The 16,720-nt window shown below is 42.8% G+C and overlaps 1 long non-coding RNA gene across 1 annotated transcript in view; it reads right to left on the bottom strand.

Annotated features, from left to right (window-relative positions):
- LOC100545666 overlaps positions 1-16,720 on the bottom strand; it is a 101,037-nt gene that overhangs the window by 9,966 nt on the left and 74,351 nt on the right. Inside the window, exon 3 of the long non-coding RNA XR_792700.3 lies at positions 9,392-9,424. This is a non-coding gene — a long non-coding RNA (uncharacterized LOC100545666). The remainder of the gene's footprint in view (positions 1-9,391; positions 9,425-16,720) is intronic.

Below are 16,720 nucleotides of genomic sequence, written 5' to 3'. Positions count from 1 at the left end.
TTACAGACACTGGACGCCCAAAGACATATGGTGGGTCCTTCGTGTACTGCTTTGCAATGTGTCAATGCCTACACACTCCTGTAGCCTTCACCATGAAGTACTTAGGAGTATGTGTCACTGCATAGCCTAAGAAGCTTCCTGACTTTTTATTCTGTCTGTAAGTACAGCAGCACCATGCTAACAAAATCAGATGTGCAGTCAACAACAGTGAGCTCACAGCTCGTCTCCAGACAGCAGCCTCCCTGTTGCAACCAGCGCTCACTGGCTGCCTTGCTTCACACTGTCACAGAACAAAGGGGTAGCACAAAAAGAGCACAAGATGGAAGTTCCACTGGCAAAAGTGGTTTTAGAATGTCCTTCTTTATTTCATTTTGCACTGACTTTAATGAATCCTTTGCCTGAGTTCTTCTCTGTGAGCCTCATGGGAGGAGGCACGCTTGTAAGTCCCACTGCTCCATGCCAGCCCTAACATTTGGCACAGGTGTCATGTGCTGACAGGCTGCCCAGGGAGGCTGCATCTCTCTCCAGAATAGCATGGCAGCACTGATTTCATGGAACTAAATTCACTGAATTCCACAGATACCCCACAGTGACTGACAGAGTGACTGTGAAATGCTTCTTACTCTTCCATTCTAAGACTGTTGTTTTAGGCAATAAGGAGACCTTATAAAATTCCCCAATGCCATGGAAACTCTAGAATAAAATAAAATACTGGCTTCTTAATGTTTCCTTCCAGAACGTGTTTAAAGATGTATATCAGTTAATAAGGACTGAGTATACTGCTCTTTTCCCTAGCCAAATCTTTTTTAATACTGCTGGTATGCACATACTGTAAATGACTATTCTAGCAAATTATTTAACAGACGACAAATGTGTTTTCCTTGGTCTTAACTTCAAACCTCATTGTGTTAGTCTAATTTTGCCTCCATTACAGCATACTTCACTCATAACATGCAATTTGAAACAAAACTGATATGATCCTGAACAGGCAAGGCAAAGATGCATCAGTTCCTGAAAGTGGATTGTGTGTGTTGTTTAAGATTGTCTCATACAACCCTGAAGCCAATCTTAGTTACATAAGGCCCATGTCCCATGTTTTTCAATGGAGCGAAAGGGCTGGATTACAGCCCTGGGACACTTAATATTTATGCCAAGAAATAGGGCATCTTTCAGTGACTTCAGCTGGGTGTGGAAGAATAATGATGCTGATTGTGAAAGACATAGAGCCTTTACGAGAGCCTCAGTAACGAAGCCCTCAGTGAAAATAGTGCTTTTGTCTGCACAGCCTTCTGACACACCTCATCTTTGCTAATTAGCATTTTGATTATTTTTGTTGAAGTCCAACAGCTGATCGTTCTGGTAATTTCAACATTCTGGAAACATCCTAAAATAATCCAAATTTTCAGGGGGTGGCCCATACTTCCTAGAATCCTGTACGCTCATGAAGCTGGATACCCAAATATTAGCTGTATGACTCTTGTTACTCTTGGAAACCTTGGCCAAAATGCACAGTATATGTATGTAAAAGTAGCACTGTTTAATTTGCTCTTGACTGGCATTTTTTAAACAGTGCTCCCAGTCCAGCCATCCTTCTCGGAGGTGTTTCCCAGGCACACATCACAGCCGTGTCTCTTCTGGCTATTAGTGAGATTTTTGCTTGTGTCAAGTCAGAGCCAGGTTTTGAACTCAATGTGGTGCCTCCCTTTTCATCTGTGGTCACAACCACGAGGTCAAACACGAGGCCTCCCTGCTCACAGCCATCCCTTACCCATGGTGGACTTCTTCCCCAGACAGGAAGGGGCGAGAAGTAGGAGATGGAGAAGTCACAAGGATGTCATACTGCTCGCTTATGGGAAAGTTGTAACTTACCCTCTGGCCCCCAAATACTCAACTGCAACACCTGCTCTGAGTGCCATGTGTGGAGCTGCCCAACAGTTGGAGTTTCTGGGTGTTTCTGTGTGCTCAGCATGGAGAATTTTAGGAGCAGGCCTTGCCTTGTATCTTGGGATAGAGCAGCAACCTGATAGCATGTCTGTATCGAATTGGCTAATGTGTGACCAGCTCTGCATTTAGATGGCTGCTTCCTGTGCTAGCGCTTGTGTCAAGGAAATTGTGTGTTCCATGTTTAAACAGGTAACATAATCTTTTCATGACTGCTCAGAATAGAAGACCCCTCCCAGGCTGGGCAATGCTGTGACACTCCTGCTCTTCAAATGACTCAGAAATGACTGACAAAGTCAGGGCATCTCCAAGCTGCACATTACAGCATGCCTGACTCTGAATCGCACAGCTCATTCCTAACAAGCTAGGAAGCAAAAATATCTTTTGAGATCTGATTCCTTTTTAGTTACATCAAAACATGACTGTCTGCATGCTCACAAGTCCCTTATGAGACGGAAGCATCAACATCTAGTTTCAGCAGATGATGTTCAAGTCACAGTGAGACTTCCCTAAAAACGGACTTGCACGCTGCAAGTGTTCAGCACTGATAAATTCAAAGGACATAGGAGGCTCTTCCAACACAGGTGACAGGGACACCTCTGTTCCTTAGTCAGTATAAGGGAACAAGCACTTCAGCTTGCTTTTTTAGATCATGGGCACGCCAAGCAAGGTGATGCAGAACTCAGCACTGAGGTAGGTGCTGTATGAAACTGGGACATAACCAAACTGTTTTCCTCCTGCTTGTTTGTTCAGAGGCTCTTTGACCTCTGGATCACTGACTGCACCACAGCCCAAAGCTGAGTGAGAGGCATGGATAATGCTTCTCTCTTGGCAACATGTGCAGCCTGAAAGCCCCCTCGAGTGAGATGCACTGGGCTGCTCTCCAGGGGACCTACTTCCAGAGTGATTTCTGCAGCCACCGTAGTGCTGCAAGAAGCAGACTACCTCACCTCCCCTGCAAAATCTGCAGCAGTGCAGCTGCTGAGTGGGCACTGCTGCTGGATGCAAGGAAGCTGTCTAATGATCCCAAGAGAGAGATTGGGCAAGTAATGGTCTGGGGATTTGCTACTTTTCTCAGCCAGCCTCCCAAATTCTGCCTGTGGGGCTGCCTGTGTATCTCTTGGTACATTTGGACCAAAAAGATTAAGGGCTGGATTACAAAGGTTATTTGAGTATCTAAAGATGTGCTGTTAAGTGAAGCAGCAGTTTATGGAGCACACTTAAACGTTTAACTACCTTTGTAAAACATCTGTCTGCTCCTTTTGGAAATGCCAAGTGAGCTCATTTTACGTTTTTGTTACTGATAGAAAGAAGCTCAATTGACAAAAATATTTGAACGAGCTGTGAGCAAAATCAATTTCTATAAAAGTGCTTTTCATAAAACTGATGTGCAATGGTTGACCCTGTGGCTACACTATTTAGCGTGTGGAATTGTTAACTGCTGGCAGTGCTTGCCAGCTTGGAACTGAGAGGCCGCCATCAATAAAAGAAACTATAAAAATGTAAAAACGATCATCTTATCGAGCAGCAACATGCACCTTATGAACACTGTATTTTTGATTCTTGATTTGTTGAAAGTAACCGAATACCTGAATATACTACTTGTGTACTGAAGATCATTTTTTCTTTCTTTGATTTCTTCTGGTTACATAATTTTTCAGCTTCTTTAATTTATGTGAAATCAAATTTCTGGAAGCAGCAGTCTCAGAAATGTTATTCAGTCATGGTTATGTAATAAATGAAAATCACAAACAGTTAAGCTTTGGAAATCTGAATTATACAGTGATTTGGGTATTAAGGTGAAATCTCATTGCATCATACTATTCAGGTTCTATTCACAAGTTATGTCATATAAAAACAATCTTTTTGCTATCAGAAATATCCAACTTCCTCTTCTAACCCTCATTCTTTAGTGCTTCATCTGTTCACCAAACTGGATATTGAACTTCTTTATTTTTCCCCACATATTTTTGTGTTTGTTTCAGAAACTTGTGCTCTTTTTAAATCTTTTTTAATTATTTCATTTGAGACAAATCCTTCAGAGTCCCCATCACCATAAACCAACAGTTTCTATCTTTCTCTGGAAACTACACCATGCAGTTGCCACCTTTCTATCCTGAAAGGAGGAAGAAAATAAGACTTAAGGCCTGGCACTCCCCATGAGACTCCATCTACTGCAACCATGTGGAAAGTAAGAGACTCTCCTGATCCCCTTAAAATCAAATTCAAACAACTCCAAGGGTAATTGCAAGCTCTTTCTTTCGGTAAGGTAACAAAATTTATTGGATTCTAGCTCTAGTCCACAAATTTGGTATCATTTTTAATTGTTACTTTATTTTGCATTTTTCTTTTGCCAGCAATCATAAAGGGTTGCTAGAAAAGGCAGAACTGGTAACAACTTTTCAAACTAGAGCCATTCTTCATGAGGTATTTTTATCCATTTCTTAAAACAATCTCTTCAAATGAGAAAAAAGTTTCGAGAACACTCAGAAGCCATATATGGAAGGTTTTTCCAAAGCAAAAACTTAAAAAAATGAAAATTAAACCATACATTGATTTAAAAAGTGATGATAATAATGTGAAGCTTTGGAAAAACGAACCTTCCAGGGACACCTATGGGAAAAGGGTCAATACAAATAGATTATCTCATCGTGAAGTTATTTATGCAAAAATCCAAAAGGCATTGTGCCCTGTCAGGTGTGGGAGGAGAGCACTGATCTGGGGGTTCCATTGTGGGCCCGGGGCTTGGTCCTGATGGGAGTGCATGAGGAGGTGCAGCGAGTCCAGCCTCACTGAGTTGTAATACCCACATGTTGGTATGTATACAAATGGTGCCAAGGGCTTTCAGAACATGTAAGATGGTTCCTACAGCCATCTTTGGGAAAGCATTCAATGTTTGCTTTAAAAATGACAGTGATAAAAGAAAGGCAGCTCAATCGTTCAGAGGATGTTCGGGAGTAGTGTGAAAAACACACACACTCTATGTTGGAAGTGTAAAATTCCACATACGTACAGAAAATAAAGTTTTTTCCCTCTGGAAACTGACAACTTCCCAATTCTCTGTATCAGTAAATACAGAAAAAGTATAGAACACACAACACAACTTGCTGGGTGAAGTGGGAAGAGTAATGAAAACCCAGGGTACCAGGTCATCCCCTAGGGCAAAGGTGTTTCTAGAGCCACAGCTACAATGAGAAAAGCTGCACTGCTCCCCAGTGGGCAGGACATAGGTTGGACTCAAGCAGTGCCGTGTGTTCCCTCAGAGATCTGAGTATGCCTGTGTGGCAGTGAGTGATTTGCCAGCCTTTTTGTGACACCAGCAGTTTCTTTTTAACCCTGAGTCCTTGCTAGAGTGAACCTTTCGAGTTCTTCTATCACACTTCTCTCTGAGTTTTCCCAAAAGGGGAAAAAAAATCCCGTGTGACATGTAGCAGGTACAGAGAGTCCTGTGGAAGTGCAGATACACTGCAGGGCACAGAGAGGTGACGCAGCACGTGGGCACAGCAGGCACCAGCCAGGGCATCCCAGCATGTCAGAGCTGCTCCACAAGCATCATGTCTCCTGTTCTCAGCTGCACTCCCGAGGTCTGATGCTGCTGAGCTGCACATGAATATGTGAATCATCAGTGCAGCTCCTGGACTGCAGAGCTTGTCTGACGCTTGTAGGATTTACTGTTTGTCTTACACTGAGTGCATATGTGATGGGTGTAGCTGTGGAACACAAATAACTTGAAGTTGTGAGGAGCATATATATTATGACTAATTAACATGCATAAATTAATTGCTATCAAGGCTAAGAACTGAGTAAGATGAATAAACACAATGAATGCGCATTTGCTTTCCAATACAAAGCAATATTTTTTGGTCTTATTCTCGTTAGGATTTAATTTTTTGTTTGTTTTGTTTAAAGAGCAACTAATGCACTTAGCGTAAGATAGAAAATTACACTTGGGCTTGGAGCAATATGCTGCCTGTCAGACTCTGACACAACCTCAAGAAACTGCATAGATTTCAAATTTAAACAGACCTCCTGAAGAGATTATAAAAAGATTTTCAAAGGGTTGTTCCACACTCAATGGATTTCTCCTCTCCAGAACGATAAAAATAAAACATGTCCTGTTTTCAGTAAACTTTGATAGCTTTCATGATGTTTTCCTAAAAATACCTATTTCCTTTGTATTACTTAAGAGTGTAACTCTCCCATATGGCAGAGGCTGCTACAAATAGCTTAAAAACAAGGAAAGGGAGAAATTGGTGTTTGGGCTGTTTCTTTGCACAGCTCGGTAATATTACTTGTTTGGCTGCCCATTCTTCAGAAACGGTGGATTTAAAGAGAGTTTCTTGTTTTTGAGGTTTAGGCACATATTTATGTGAAGGTGCTAAACTTCCTGATGGCATGCAGTCAGGCTCACTATCTTTTCTTCATTTCCCCACGGAAGTGTGAGCGTATGCGTCAGCGAACATCACAGAGGTGTGTACAGACTACATTATTTAAAGCTTTCCAGCTGAATTTACAGCTGCATTTGCTGTCTGCATGACTGTCACTCTTCATAGCTCAGGGGATGTTTGAAAATATTGCAGAAGTTTATAAAGGTATCTGTATGGCCCAAAGCTAGCAGCAGATATTGATAAAGAAATTTAGAGCATGAGAGAGTTCTGTGCAATGCTTAAAACCTGGGAAAAGGTGATGGGAAGGAAACTCTCATCAATGGAAGGAGAATGTGATCCGGTTTTGCAGCTTCTATATTTTAAAAATAACACAAAACCAAGAGGCATATGCAGTAGGAGCAGGAATGACAGCAACAGTGATATAAGCTAGCATTCACAGAAATCGTTTAGAAAAGGCCAAAAATTTGAAGTGCTGCACTCAGGGATAAAGCTTCTGCTGCTTCTACCGTGGCAGACTGGGGTACACGCTCACCGCCACACAGCAGTTCCTGACCGCAGCCACTTCAGTCCCCACTGATGAAGAAAGGATACATTTCTAACTTAATCCAGACTGCCACATGGTAAAGCCATCTGGGAGGATATTTTGAAGGAAACAGATGGAAAAGGAAGAGATTCCTCTGTATGTAGAGTAAGATTTACATTATCCTCCATGAACTTCCATGTAGTCCCCATGTTTATATAATTTATCATTATTTCCTTAGACAGCTCAGATTAGGAAGCCTGCATGAGCTCATGTTCGTGTTGTTAATTCTGAGACTGAACCTCCCTCCTTTAAAGGGAAAATCAGTAGTGTAAAAGAGAATGGAGAAAAGCTACAGGACTGCAGTGCAGCCCAGCGTCATGAAGCTCCTGGCTGTCCCAGGGATTACACTGCTTTACCTCCTTCTTCTCCCAGCCTCAGCAAGATGCTGCCAGGAGTGCTTGCTCTCAGCCATCAGTTTATTCCCCATCATGCACCCACAGCCAGCAAAACCGCAGTGTTGTGTAAACAGGAGTGTGGGATCAGGGCCTAGCTAGACCAGGAAGGGTTAAAGACGAGTCAGTGATTTCACTGAAAATCCCTCAGGCCAAGGATTAAAGAAAAGAAATGTTCTCTGAGTGAAGACATGGCACACAAATAATTTAAAGACTAATTCCACTAGTCCTGTTGTGATGACTGCGGATTGCTAAAAAGCCTTCTCACTCCTTTTATGCATTTTTTCATGCCTTCTAGTTTTCTATGCAAACGTTTCCATTACTAATGGGGATGTCAAAGGGCTCCGCCTCTTGCTCTCTCTGACCAGGGAGATGCAGCGGCGGCTGCACCCGGCTGGCTGAAACACCCATGGCATGACCACCAAAGCCACTGCTTTGGCAAAGGAAGGATGGGAAGATCCATCCTGGCAATCTCAGTGCTTCAGTTCAAACTCCTAGATCATTAAAGCTGCCATTACTTTGTTATTCTATCAGAATATGGGAGTCCAGTGCTCCGTTTCATCCTCCAGCACCCCAGCTCAGCCTTGGTTCCAGGCACTCTTTCCCTTCCTGTGCCAGGGCTCACACTCCATTACCACTCAGACAGCCTCCATCTCTGCCTCCCGGATTTGGCCTCCCTTGCACAGCACGGTCTGAGCCTCCTGCATCCCCAGTGCCATGGAGGAGAGGGCTGGCTCTGTGCCTGCCAGCAGATTTACTACCAGGCTATCCGAAGAACAGCATGACTGCGGCCCTCGCAGTTGAAGGATGTAAGTGAGACCAGGGAGAGGAAATATCTTTTATTAGAACAACTCAGTGTGTTTTGAATTGCGTGTTGTAGTCAGAAGGCTGTAGATGGTGGGTCCTCAGGGACTGGTGCTGCATTTCTTCTGTGAGCTGGCCTAATAAAAGACATTACCTCTCCTTGCAAAACTTACCTCACTTGAAGACACTACAACACTCATCTTGAATGTTATCTCTGCTATTAGGAGGCATTAGCATTGTTGCCAGTGCCACTGATTCACCACTGCTGTGAGCGTATTGATTTCTTCTGTAGAAACTTGATTCCTACACATACTTTAGAGAGTTACATCATTTCACCCTTTCAACTCACAGCTAGGATGTTTTCTGTTTCTTATGTAACAGCTCTTAATTCAGATTGCAGTAGACATTACTATAATGCACACTGTACAATAATGTATTAAAACCATAAGGTGGAAAAATGAAAGTATTATTCCCTTCTGAAAGCAGACTTCTCTTCAGAAAAGCAATAGCCCATTCTGCTCCTGACTCAGCAATCATCCATATTCACCAAGGAACGGTAGTGCTGCCCTATGGAGCCTGCCAAGTAGGGATGGACAGACTTGCTCCCATGCCCACACCTCTTCCCTGCCAGAGCACATGTAACAAAGTTACATAAGAGTTAGTGGGGTTTTGTTTCATTGTGTTTTTTGTTTGCTTGTTTTTTGTTTTTTGAATGAGTGCCCTGGCAAAATAAAATGGAAGAGGCCATGAAAGCAGTGTGGTTGACTGGTTTCATTATACCTTAGCTTGCACTTTGTATTAAAGAACAATACCATTCAACAGAAGATCTTCAAATGTCTTTAAGATGAGTTCAGTTTAATTATCAAGTTCAGCCTATTTTACTCAGGATTTAGAGACTCATTCAGACCAGTGGGGAGAATGATTTCATACCTGTGTCCCTCCTTCCTTTAAGCAGACGTCAGTTACTCAGGTTCAGGGCACACACAGATACGAGCCAGATTTGCACTAGATGCATGTGGCTGTGTTGCCATCAGCACTTGGCAACTGCAGGAGGACATGTCCTAGCAAGCACTCTGCCTGTAGCTCTGTTGCTGCTTCCTCTCCTTCCCGAGGGCTACTGCATGAATTGCCCGAGTGGTTCTGCCCAAGAAGCCAGCAGCTATCCTCTGCTTCATATTATTGATGCATTTCCCTTCACTCTTTACAGTAAATGAGACCAGACTAAATACTGAGGGAGTATTCAATTTAAGATAGTCCAAGGATTTTAAATCAGCTTTTCTTACCTGAGCAGGCTTCTTTTGAACCACTTGTTGAGGCTGAAAAGTCAAAAAAAGAAAGCATGATGAGAAGTAAATTCACTGAAGTTTCCATTCAGCATAGGAAATAAAACACAGGCAAAATCCACATTCAGAACTGGAGTGATGAATGTACCCAGCTCTTAGAGTCCTACACTTATCAAGATCTTGCTCTGATTACTCTGGCTGTGGAACATGTTAAATTTGTATAAGTAAACTCAAGGTGAGGTCTGATTTAGCATGTTATGACTACCAGCTCTTCTATGGCATGGCTGGATTTACTTTGCTGCTTTACTTCATACAGCCCAGTTCTATAGCCAGATTTTGCTGTCTCAATGAATGCTATGCTATGCACCCTCTTCCACACTCTTTCAGTGATGAGTCATGTGTAAGCCCTCCTTCCTGACCTGCTTGTACAGAGGTGAGGGACCTGTTCCCAAGGCAGGGCTCCCCACCAGACCAAAGCCAGCCTTGTTGCAGCCAGCAGCGAGGTTGAACGTGCCTCTGGCCCCAGGAGGCTCTGGTTTGGGAGCTCCAAATGAAAGAGGTGATGAGCCTCACAAGCTTCTTGGGGAAGTTTTGGGATGCCTATCACTGGATTGGCTGGACACACGAGCAGGAGACATGGGGGCTTTGTCCACCGGCTCACGCAGGAGCTGGTGGCACAGCCAGGGGCTGAGGGGCTGGCTGCTCCCACCTGGGAATGGGAAACAAGGTCCCAGACAAGCTGGGAATACCACTCAGGGCCCTTCATCCCATCTCATCGCCTGGAGCTGCAGGGAGCCGCAGGGAAGAGGAGTATCAGCTAGGGAACTGACATCCACATACTTAAAATACACCACGGCTCTGGTGGTGTGACCCCTGTGGGTGCAAGGAGCTGTACGGAACAATACGATCACAGATAAGGGAAGAAATCCTGACACCGTGAGCACAAAAGGGCTTTTCTTATTTCAGTGGGGCAAAGCAGCCTTCCCCCACTCTACCCCCCAGGATCTTCTGTTTTCAAAGCATATGAATGGTACCCAATGATTTTCTTCCTGCCCTTCCTTCCTGCCTGTTCCTAATCCCAGTCGTGATTTTAGTGCCTCGCTTGGGCAGAAGCCAACACCCTGTCCCTCCAGATAGCCAAAAACCTAATTTTCATGACAGTGTAGTAGGAAATAACTGGAATATTTCTGAATAAACAGTTTAGTGTAACTGGCCTTTCAGAGCAGTATTTCAGTGGGAAGGATCAATGAAAATGTAAATTAAATGTAACTGATTCAATTCAGACTGCCCACCACCAGCATCCCACTTTAACAAGAGATGCTTTGTTTATTTGCAGTCATTTTTGTAATTCAGTGGAATCTTATTGCTGTTTTATTTTTGTACCTCTGCCTCAGGCGCTAAGTTCTGCTTTCACATAAATAATTGAACCAAAAAAAAAAAAAAAAGAAAAGAAAAGAAGAAAGCAATGATTGGGTCTGTCTTTAAATTTTGAGGCGGATCTTTTTCTTTTCCATTAAGTTCCCTTGCAGTGGAGAAGCGATTAGCAAGGCACACATTTTCCTGACACCTTTTCCAGGTGGGCTGCAAGCCCTGAACTGATTACGGGCATTTGCTGCTCTTGGACAAAGAAATTATTTGTTTCAAAGAAATCCTTCATAATTGCAGAATTCACGGAGCTCTTCAGTAATCTGAAAGGTTTTTCTGCTTTGTTTCTTTTCCTTGCCTGCTGATTACACCTGTGTACGTTTACTCCCAAGCCCTATGAAATCTGCAGACATTCTTAGCGGCTGACTGCTTTCTCCTGTTCAGAAATCCCCATATATTTTTGGCTGCGTGCACCGCATTCATGTGACTCTCACACACTGTAGCTCAATGAAATCTTCTGAAAGAGCTGCCAACTCACCAAATTTTCCATGAATTAGGTCCTGACACTTCAATGAGAGGAAAGACAATGTCTGAAACAAGGCCAGCCCTGGCTTTCTGCCTAGTATGTGTCACCATAATTCTACCAGCTGCCCTTCCACACAGCACTTCATACTTTTCAGACCACCAGAAAGCCCCTTGAATACTTTCAGTGATAGCTGGGACTTGAGCTGCCAGTGTGTTTTCCCAGCCTCTGGCACCCAGTGGCTCCAGATTGGACCTAGAAAATTTTTGTGTGTATTTGTTTTGTTTTGTTTTTATTTTTATGAATGGCTTTTGCGGAGGACTCTGACTCAAGCACCACACTATACGGCCATTCATAAAAAGCGGAGGGAAAATATTGTACTTTGCCCAGTTGGAAACCGTCTGTGATACTGACCAAGGCTCGCAGGAATCCCAGTCATTTGAGACATCTGCTATCTCAGTGCTGCATGTCAGGAGCTCCCTGACAGCGTTTGCTCACTGCCATCCAGGCTTCCAGTGGAGCACAGCGCATGTTCTGCTTTCTCCCTTAAATGGAAGAAACACAGCTCCGAAGGACGAGGAGCTGGGTCAGCCCCTCGCCAGGATTTAGTGGCACACAGCGCAGCGCGTGGGAGCTGTGCCTGCTCCTGCCAAGCCCAGGGCGGTGGCAGTGATGGTTGTATCATGGCACACAGAGCACTGCTTATGCCCTGGATGAGCCCTGGACACAGGGCTACTGGGTATGGCCACTGGGTACCACAGTGCACGCTCTCTCACTGGGGCCAACCCAAGCCAGCAGAACCAGAGCACCCAGGAAGAATGGAACATTTCTTAAGCAGTCTCTTTGATTTCATTAACTGTTGTGGATGTGATGCCTATGGAACCTTCTTGACACACTACAAACGCCTCTACTTGCTTAGCTTTGTGTTCACTGAGTTAAGAGATTTTTTCAGGGCTTCAAAGGAGACACCTCTGATTCAAAAGGCTGTGGCAACTGCATGTTCAACTAGCTGGGAAGAAAGGGAATCTGTCTTGGTTAAGTACGGAAAAGACTTGAGCCACAAAAAGCCAAGGAGAAGAGGCTTTAAAGAGGTGCTCTGGAGCAAAATGAAGTTGTACACGAGATGCGAGGGCTCTGAACTATTACACATCCCTCCAGGAGCCCACAGAATACGATGGCACCACCAGGGGCTGCCTCACTTATTTCAGTGATGGTATGCATGCAGAGTTCTGTGAAACACACAGCTTCCACACCTTATTTTTATCCCAAGTTGGAAAAAACAGCCAGTTTACACTGAATCTATATCAGCTGAAATTTCATATATACAAAATCAAATTTTACATCAAATTTACATCAAATGCAAGTGCAAGGCAATCTTAAGTAACTTTCTCAAACCTGTATGTGGCAGAAAGACCATGCAACAGTGCTGGAAAAATCCTGTGACCATGTCTTGTCTATCTTACAAGAAGAAATCCAAAATGCAGCAAAATGTTTTGCCACGTTTAAACTACTAAGTAAATGTGGGATAAGACAAATGCAGTAATTTTGAACTTTGTGATAAGATCCTAACTCTGAAGAGAAAATAATTAACCACCTAAAGAGCAATGTATACAAACCTTTTGGGAGTTTTAACACTGATTCTAAGATTTGAATGTTCAAAGCCCAATTGTTCTACAACTTACTTTTTCCACACTTCCTGTGTCACCTCACCCCTCACTTTATTTTCAAATTCTGTCACTTTACTCTTTGTCAGTATCTTAGAAGCATCCTTACAGCCTAAACCTGGCTCAGGCATTCCCTGTCGGACAAAAATGATACCATCGGATAACTTCTCTCTCTGTTGATAAATACAGGCCCCGGTCAAACATCTTCACTGCTTTCTTTATAAGAACAAGAGAGCAGCCTCGTGTGACGAGTCCATATTCATCTTGTACCAGCAGTCAAAAGTTGTATCAAATTCAATTTGTCACACTTCCCATTCTCTGGAGCGCTTCCCCTTACCCTGTGACTTTTCCTAGTGCTATAATAAGGACAGTTAAGGGTAAGCCTATGTCAGCTAAGATGAGCTACGCTGGAACATATTTTTAATCATCAGAGATAAAAACACTGGTCTGCATGCAAATCATTCACCGACTGCTGTGCCTGAAGCTCCAAGGGCAAGCTGCAGTCACGGTGCTCCTAGACATCGTGTTGGCATCTCTCTCTTTAAATGGAGTATTATGAAGATGTTTGACTGATGCTTCTTGGCAACTGTGACCATTTCCACAGTTTGACACAGAGAAGACATTCACATGGAGGCAGCTCTGCTGGTGAGGCTAAGTGACCGTGATGGAAACTAATATTCAGTTGGGATGACATTTATAGTGCTGACAGCTCAGTGTTGTGCAGAGATCGTTAAAATAATTTCATAGGTCACCAAAACGCTTGTAGTTCTAAATTAAAAGATGAGTAAAACCATATTTAGACTTTTTGTCTACATATCCTAGAAAGATCAGGAAGATCATATTATACCGGTTGAAACCAATGTAATCCAAAATAAATCATGTCTTCCAAGCAGTTCCATATGACAGCATCATAACTACTGTTCTGCCCTACAGCTTTAATTGGTTTGAGTCCAGCCTTTCCCTCACTCTTTGAGAATGCATGGAGATACAATGCTGGACTGGAGGTCCACAAAGCCCATGAGAGCCTCTTTGCTTTTCGATGGTTTCATGGCCATGAGAAGAATTGCATACGGCACTGTGCCTGTCACTCACTCCTCCAAGCCCGGAATGCTCATGACTTGCTTTAGAAATTATCTTCCCTAAGAGAGGTGAGCAGAAAAGCTTTTTACAGCATCATTAGCAAGGAGAGGCTCCCCCTCTGCCCAAGCAGGAACTGCCTGTGTTTTGCAAGGACAGGTCATGAATTCTCCTGCCTACACCCCATGTTTACAGCCAACTGGTAACTGGGGCGTCTGTGTACACACACTGCTGTGGGTCATTAGGATCTAACAGCAAAACCATCTGGCCCTAAGAGTTCAAAGGAGATTTCACAGTCCTCTGTGCAGTCTCATAAATGAGGCTAATAGTAATCTGTGGAGAATTTTGGCAAAATCTCTGGAACTTTTATTCTTTATTTTCTATCCTACTTGGCACTACTCAGAGTTCTTTATACCAAATACAAAGTCAGGTCATTCAAAAAATATTTATTAGCTTATTAAACTGACCTCCCCTGACTGCTGCTGGAAAACCCTGCAACATCTCAGGAGCTACACCAATAACTTTAGGTGATGACAAAGTAAATAGTGCTTCTATTCCACTTGTGGAGGAGAGCAGAAAGCATCACAGTTTTCCAAGTACACAAAGTGACTTTTAATAATTATTTGACTGGCACTGAAATTTTATATTTTATTTGGCAAATCCAAAACACACTGTTTCACATTACTCTTTTGGTAGCCTGAAAATTCAGGCACTGGCACATGTATCCAGTCAGGTACATATATATGCAATGGAAGCCAACAGACTGACTTCAGTGGGGATAGGATTTCATACATTTTGCCTACAAAAGCTACTTTCACTACAAAAACTTTGTGGGTTGCTACTTTTGCAACGGTTTTGCATCTGGGGAGGATAAAAACTGTGAAATAAACTTACCAAAAATCCAATTCGGCCTTATTTTATACTAGTATATTTCATTATTTTTTCAATTACTTCAAGACAACCTTCCTCAGTGTAGATTTCCCACCACAACTGAATATTTTAAAAGTACAAATCTAATGGTGAGAACAGGAAGGGAAACAGTGTAATTTTTCTTCATCTGCTAGCTGAGCTGATAGTTCAAGCACTACAATATCCCACTGAGTTTATCAAGGATATAATCAAAATTCAGAGCAGAATAGTTGTTAGTTCAGTGCTCTTGATAGATGATACTAATTTTTATGATCTCTCAGACGGTACCAGTTACATTTCCATAAACTAATTAAGGCAGAGAAGCTCATGAAATGCCCATCTAATAGGCCTTGTGTCTGTTGTTAAATACCATAAAGAAGTTTACATTGGTGCACTTAGCTAAAATCAGTACATTAGAGTAGGCCCACATCTCAGATGCAGAAGGGTCTGCTGCTGCTGAATGCTCTTCTTAAATGATACCTCTGCTCTGTTTGGTTCCCCCATTACTTTATTATCATCCATCATGCATTTGATAAGCTTTCCTGATGCATTTTATTCATGTTTCACCCAACACATTGTGCATTTTTCTGCTAAAATAATAAGCAGCAACATTTCTACCTTTCAGATTAATTCTAGTACAAAATTTAGCACTGATGGCTTGTTGATAAATACCTAAAGCACACAAACTGGTTCCTGTTAAGCAAATGTCATATATATACGCCTATTTATAATCTCCTGCACAAACAGACTATTGAGAATGCCAAATGGGAGGTTCATTATTCTTAGGTACAGTGTAAGAAAAGAGACTACGTTTTAGGAGACCAAAATAAACTATAAGTTATTTGCAAAGAAATCTAGACTTCACAATCCAAGGATGTAAACTGGCCAGGAACTACTCAGCTTTATACCTTGCAGACTTCTCCACACAAGTAACTATTGTGCAACTGTTTACCTCCAGATTATCTTGTCTGTTTTGATACAGCAACCCTTCTGTTCACATGCATCTCTCTTGACCCATATGGAAATAATTTTTGGCTACTTCTAAACCAGCTAGATTTGAATTAATGACCTAGAGGTGAAAAGCACCAGATCACATTACTGTCCGGTTCCTGCTTTTGTTGTAGTCTTCCCTCTCTTCTTGCTCAGGCCTCTCACCATACAGACCATTAAATCAGAGGCTGCTCTGCCTCAAAGACCATTCCCAGCAGTAACACCTGCCTAGAGCTGATCAGAGCTTCAGGACTCAGCAGTGGCCTCATCCTGGGACCTGACTGCCAGGAGTTCCTCAGTCTCCTTTTTTTGCAATGGTCTCCAGTGAGGTAACACAACAAAAAGGGCAGGAAAGTCCCAAATCAGACCTTCTGCAAAGTTTGCAACCATTTGGAAAGTGAACTTTTAACTTCAAAACGTAACTATTGCTAGGTAATGTTTTTCTTTCCAGCCTTGTACCTTGGTTCTCATCCTCCATTTTAAGGTCACAGAGACCTTAATTCATTCAATAACAGTATTCTTGCGTCACGTACAGACTGGAAAACATGCAGAGCCCATTGTGCACAATGTAGGCTTAGATACAAATAATCACATTCATTTCCAGATCTCCAAAAGCTTCTGCCAACAACAGGGATAGGAAGAGAATTGAAGTGGCAGTTATGGCAAGCGAGGAGTAAACTCTGCTCTGCTAGGCAGCCCAGGGACTGCAGAAGTGTCCTGGCAGGGAGAGGTGATGATTTTGTCTTCTGCCTGTGTCCCTACCAATGTGCTGCTGCAATGACCATACAACATCCTTAGAGA

This window comes from Meleagris gallopavo, chromosome 1, assembly GCF_000146605.3.
Source record: "Meleagris gallopavo isolate NT-WF06-2002-E0010 breed Aviagen turkey brand Nicholas breeding stock chromosome 1, Turkey_5.1, whole genome shotgun sequence".
Lineage (NCBI taxonomy): Eukaryota > Metazoa > Chordata > Aves > Galliformes > Phasianidae > Meleagris > Meleagris gallopavo.
Note: the sequence above shows the minus strand (reverse complement) of the source record. Positions and strands in the feature narration are given on the sequence as shown.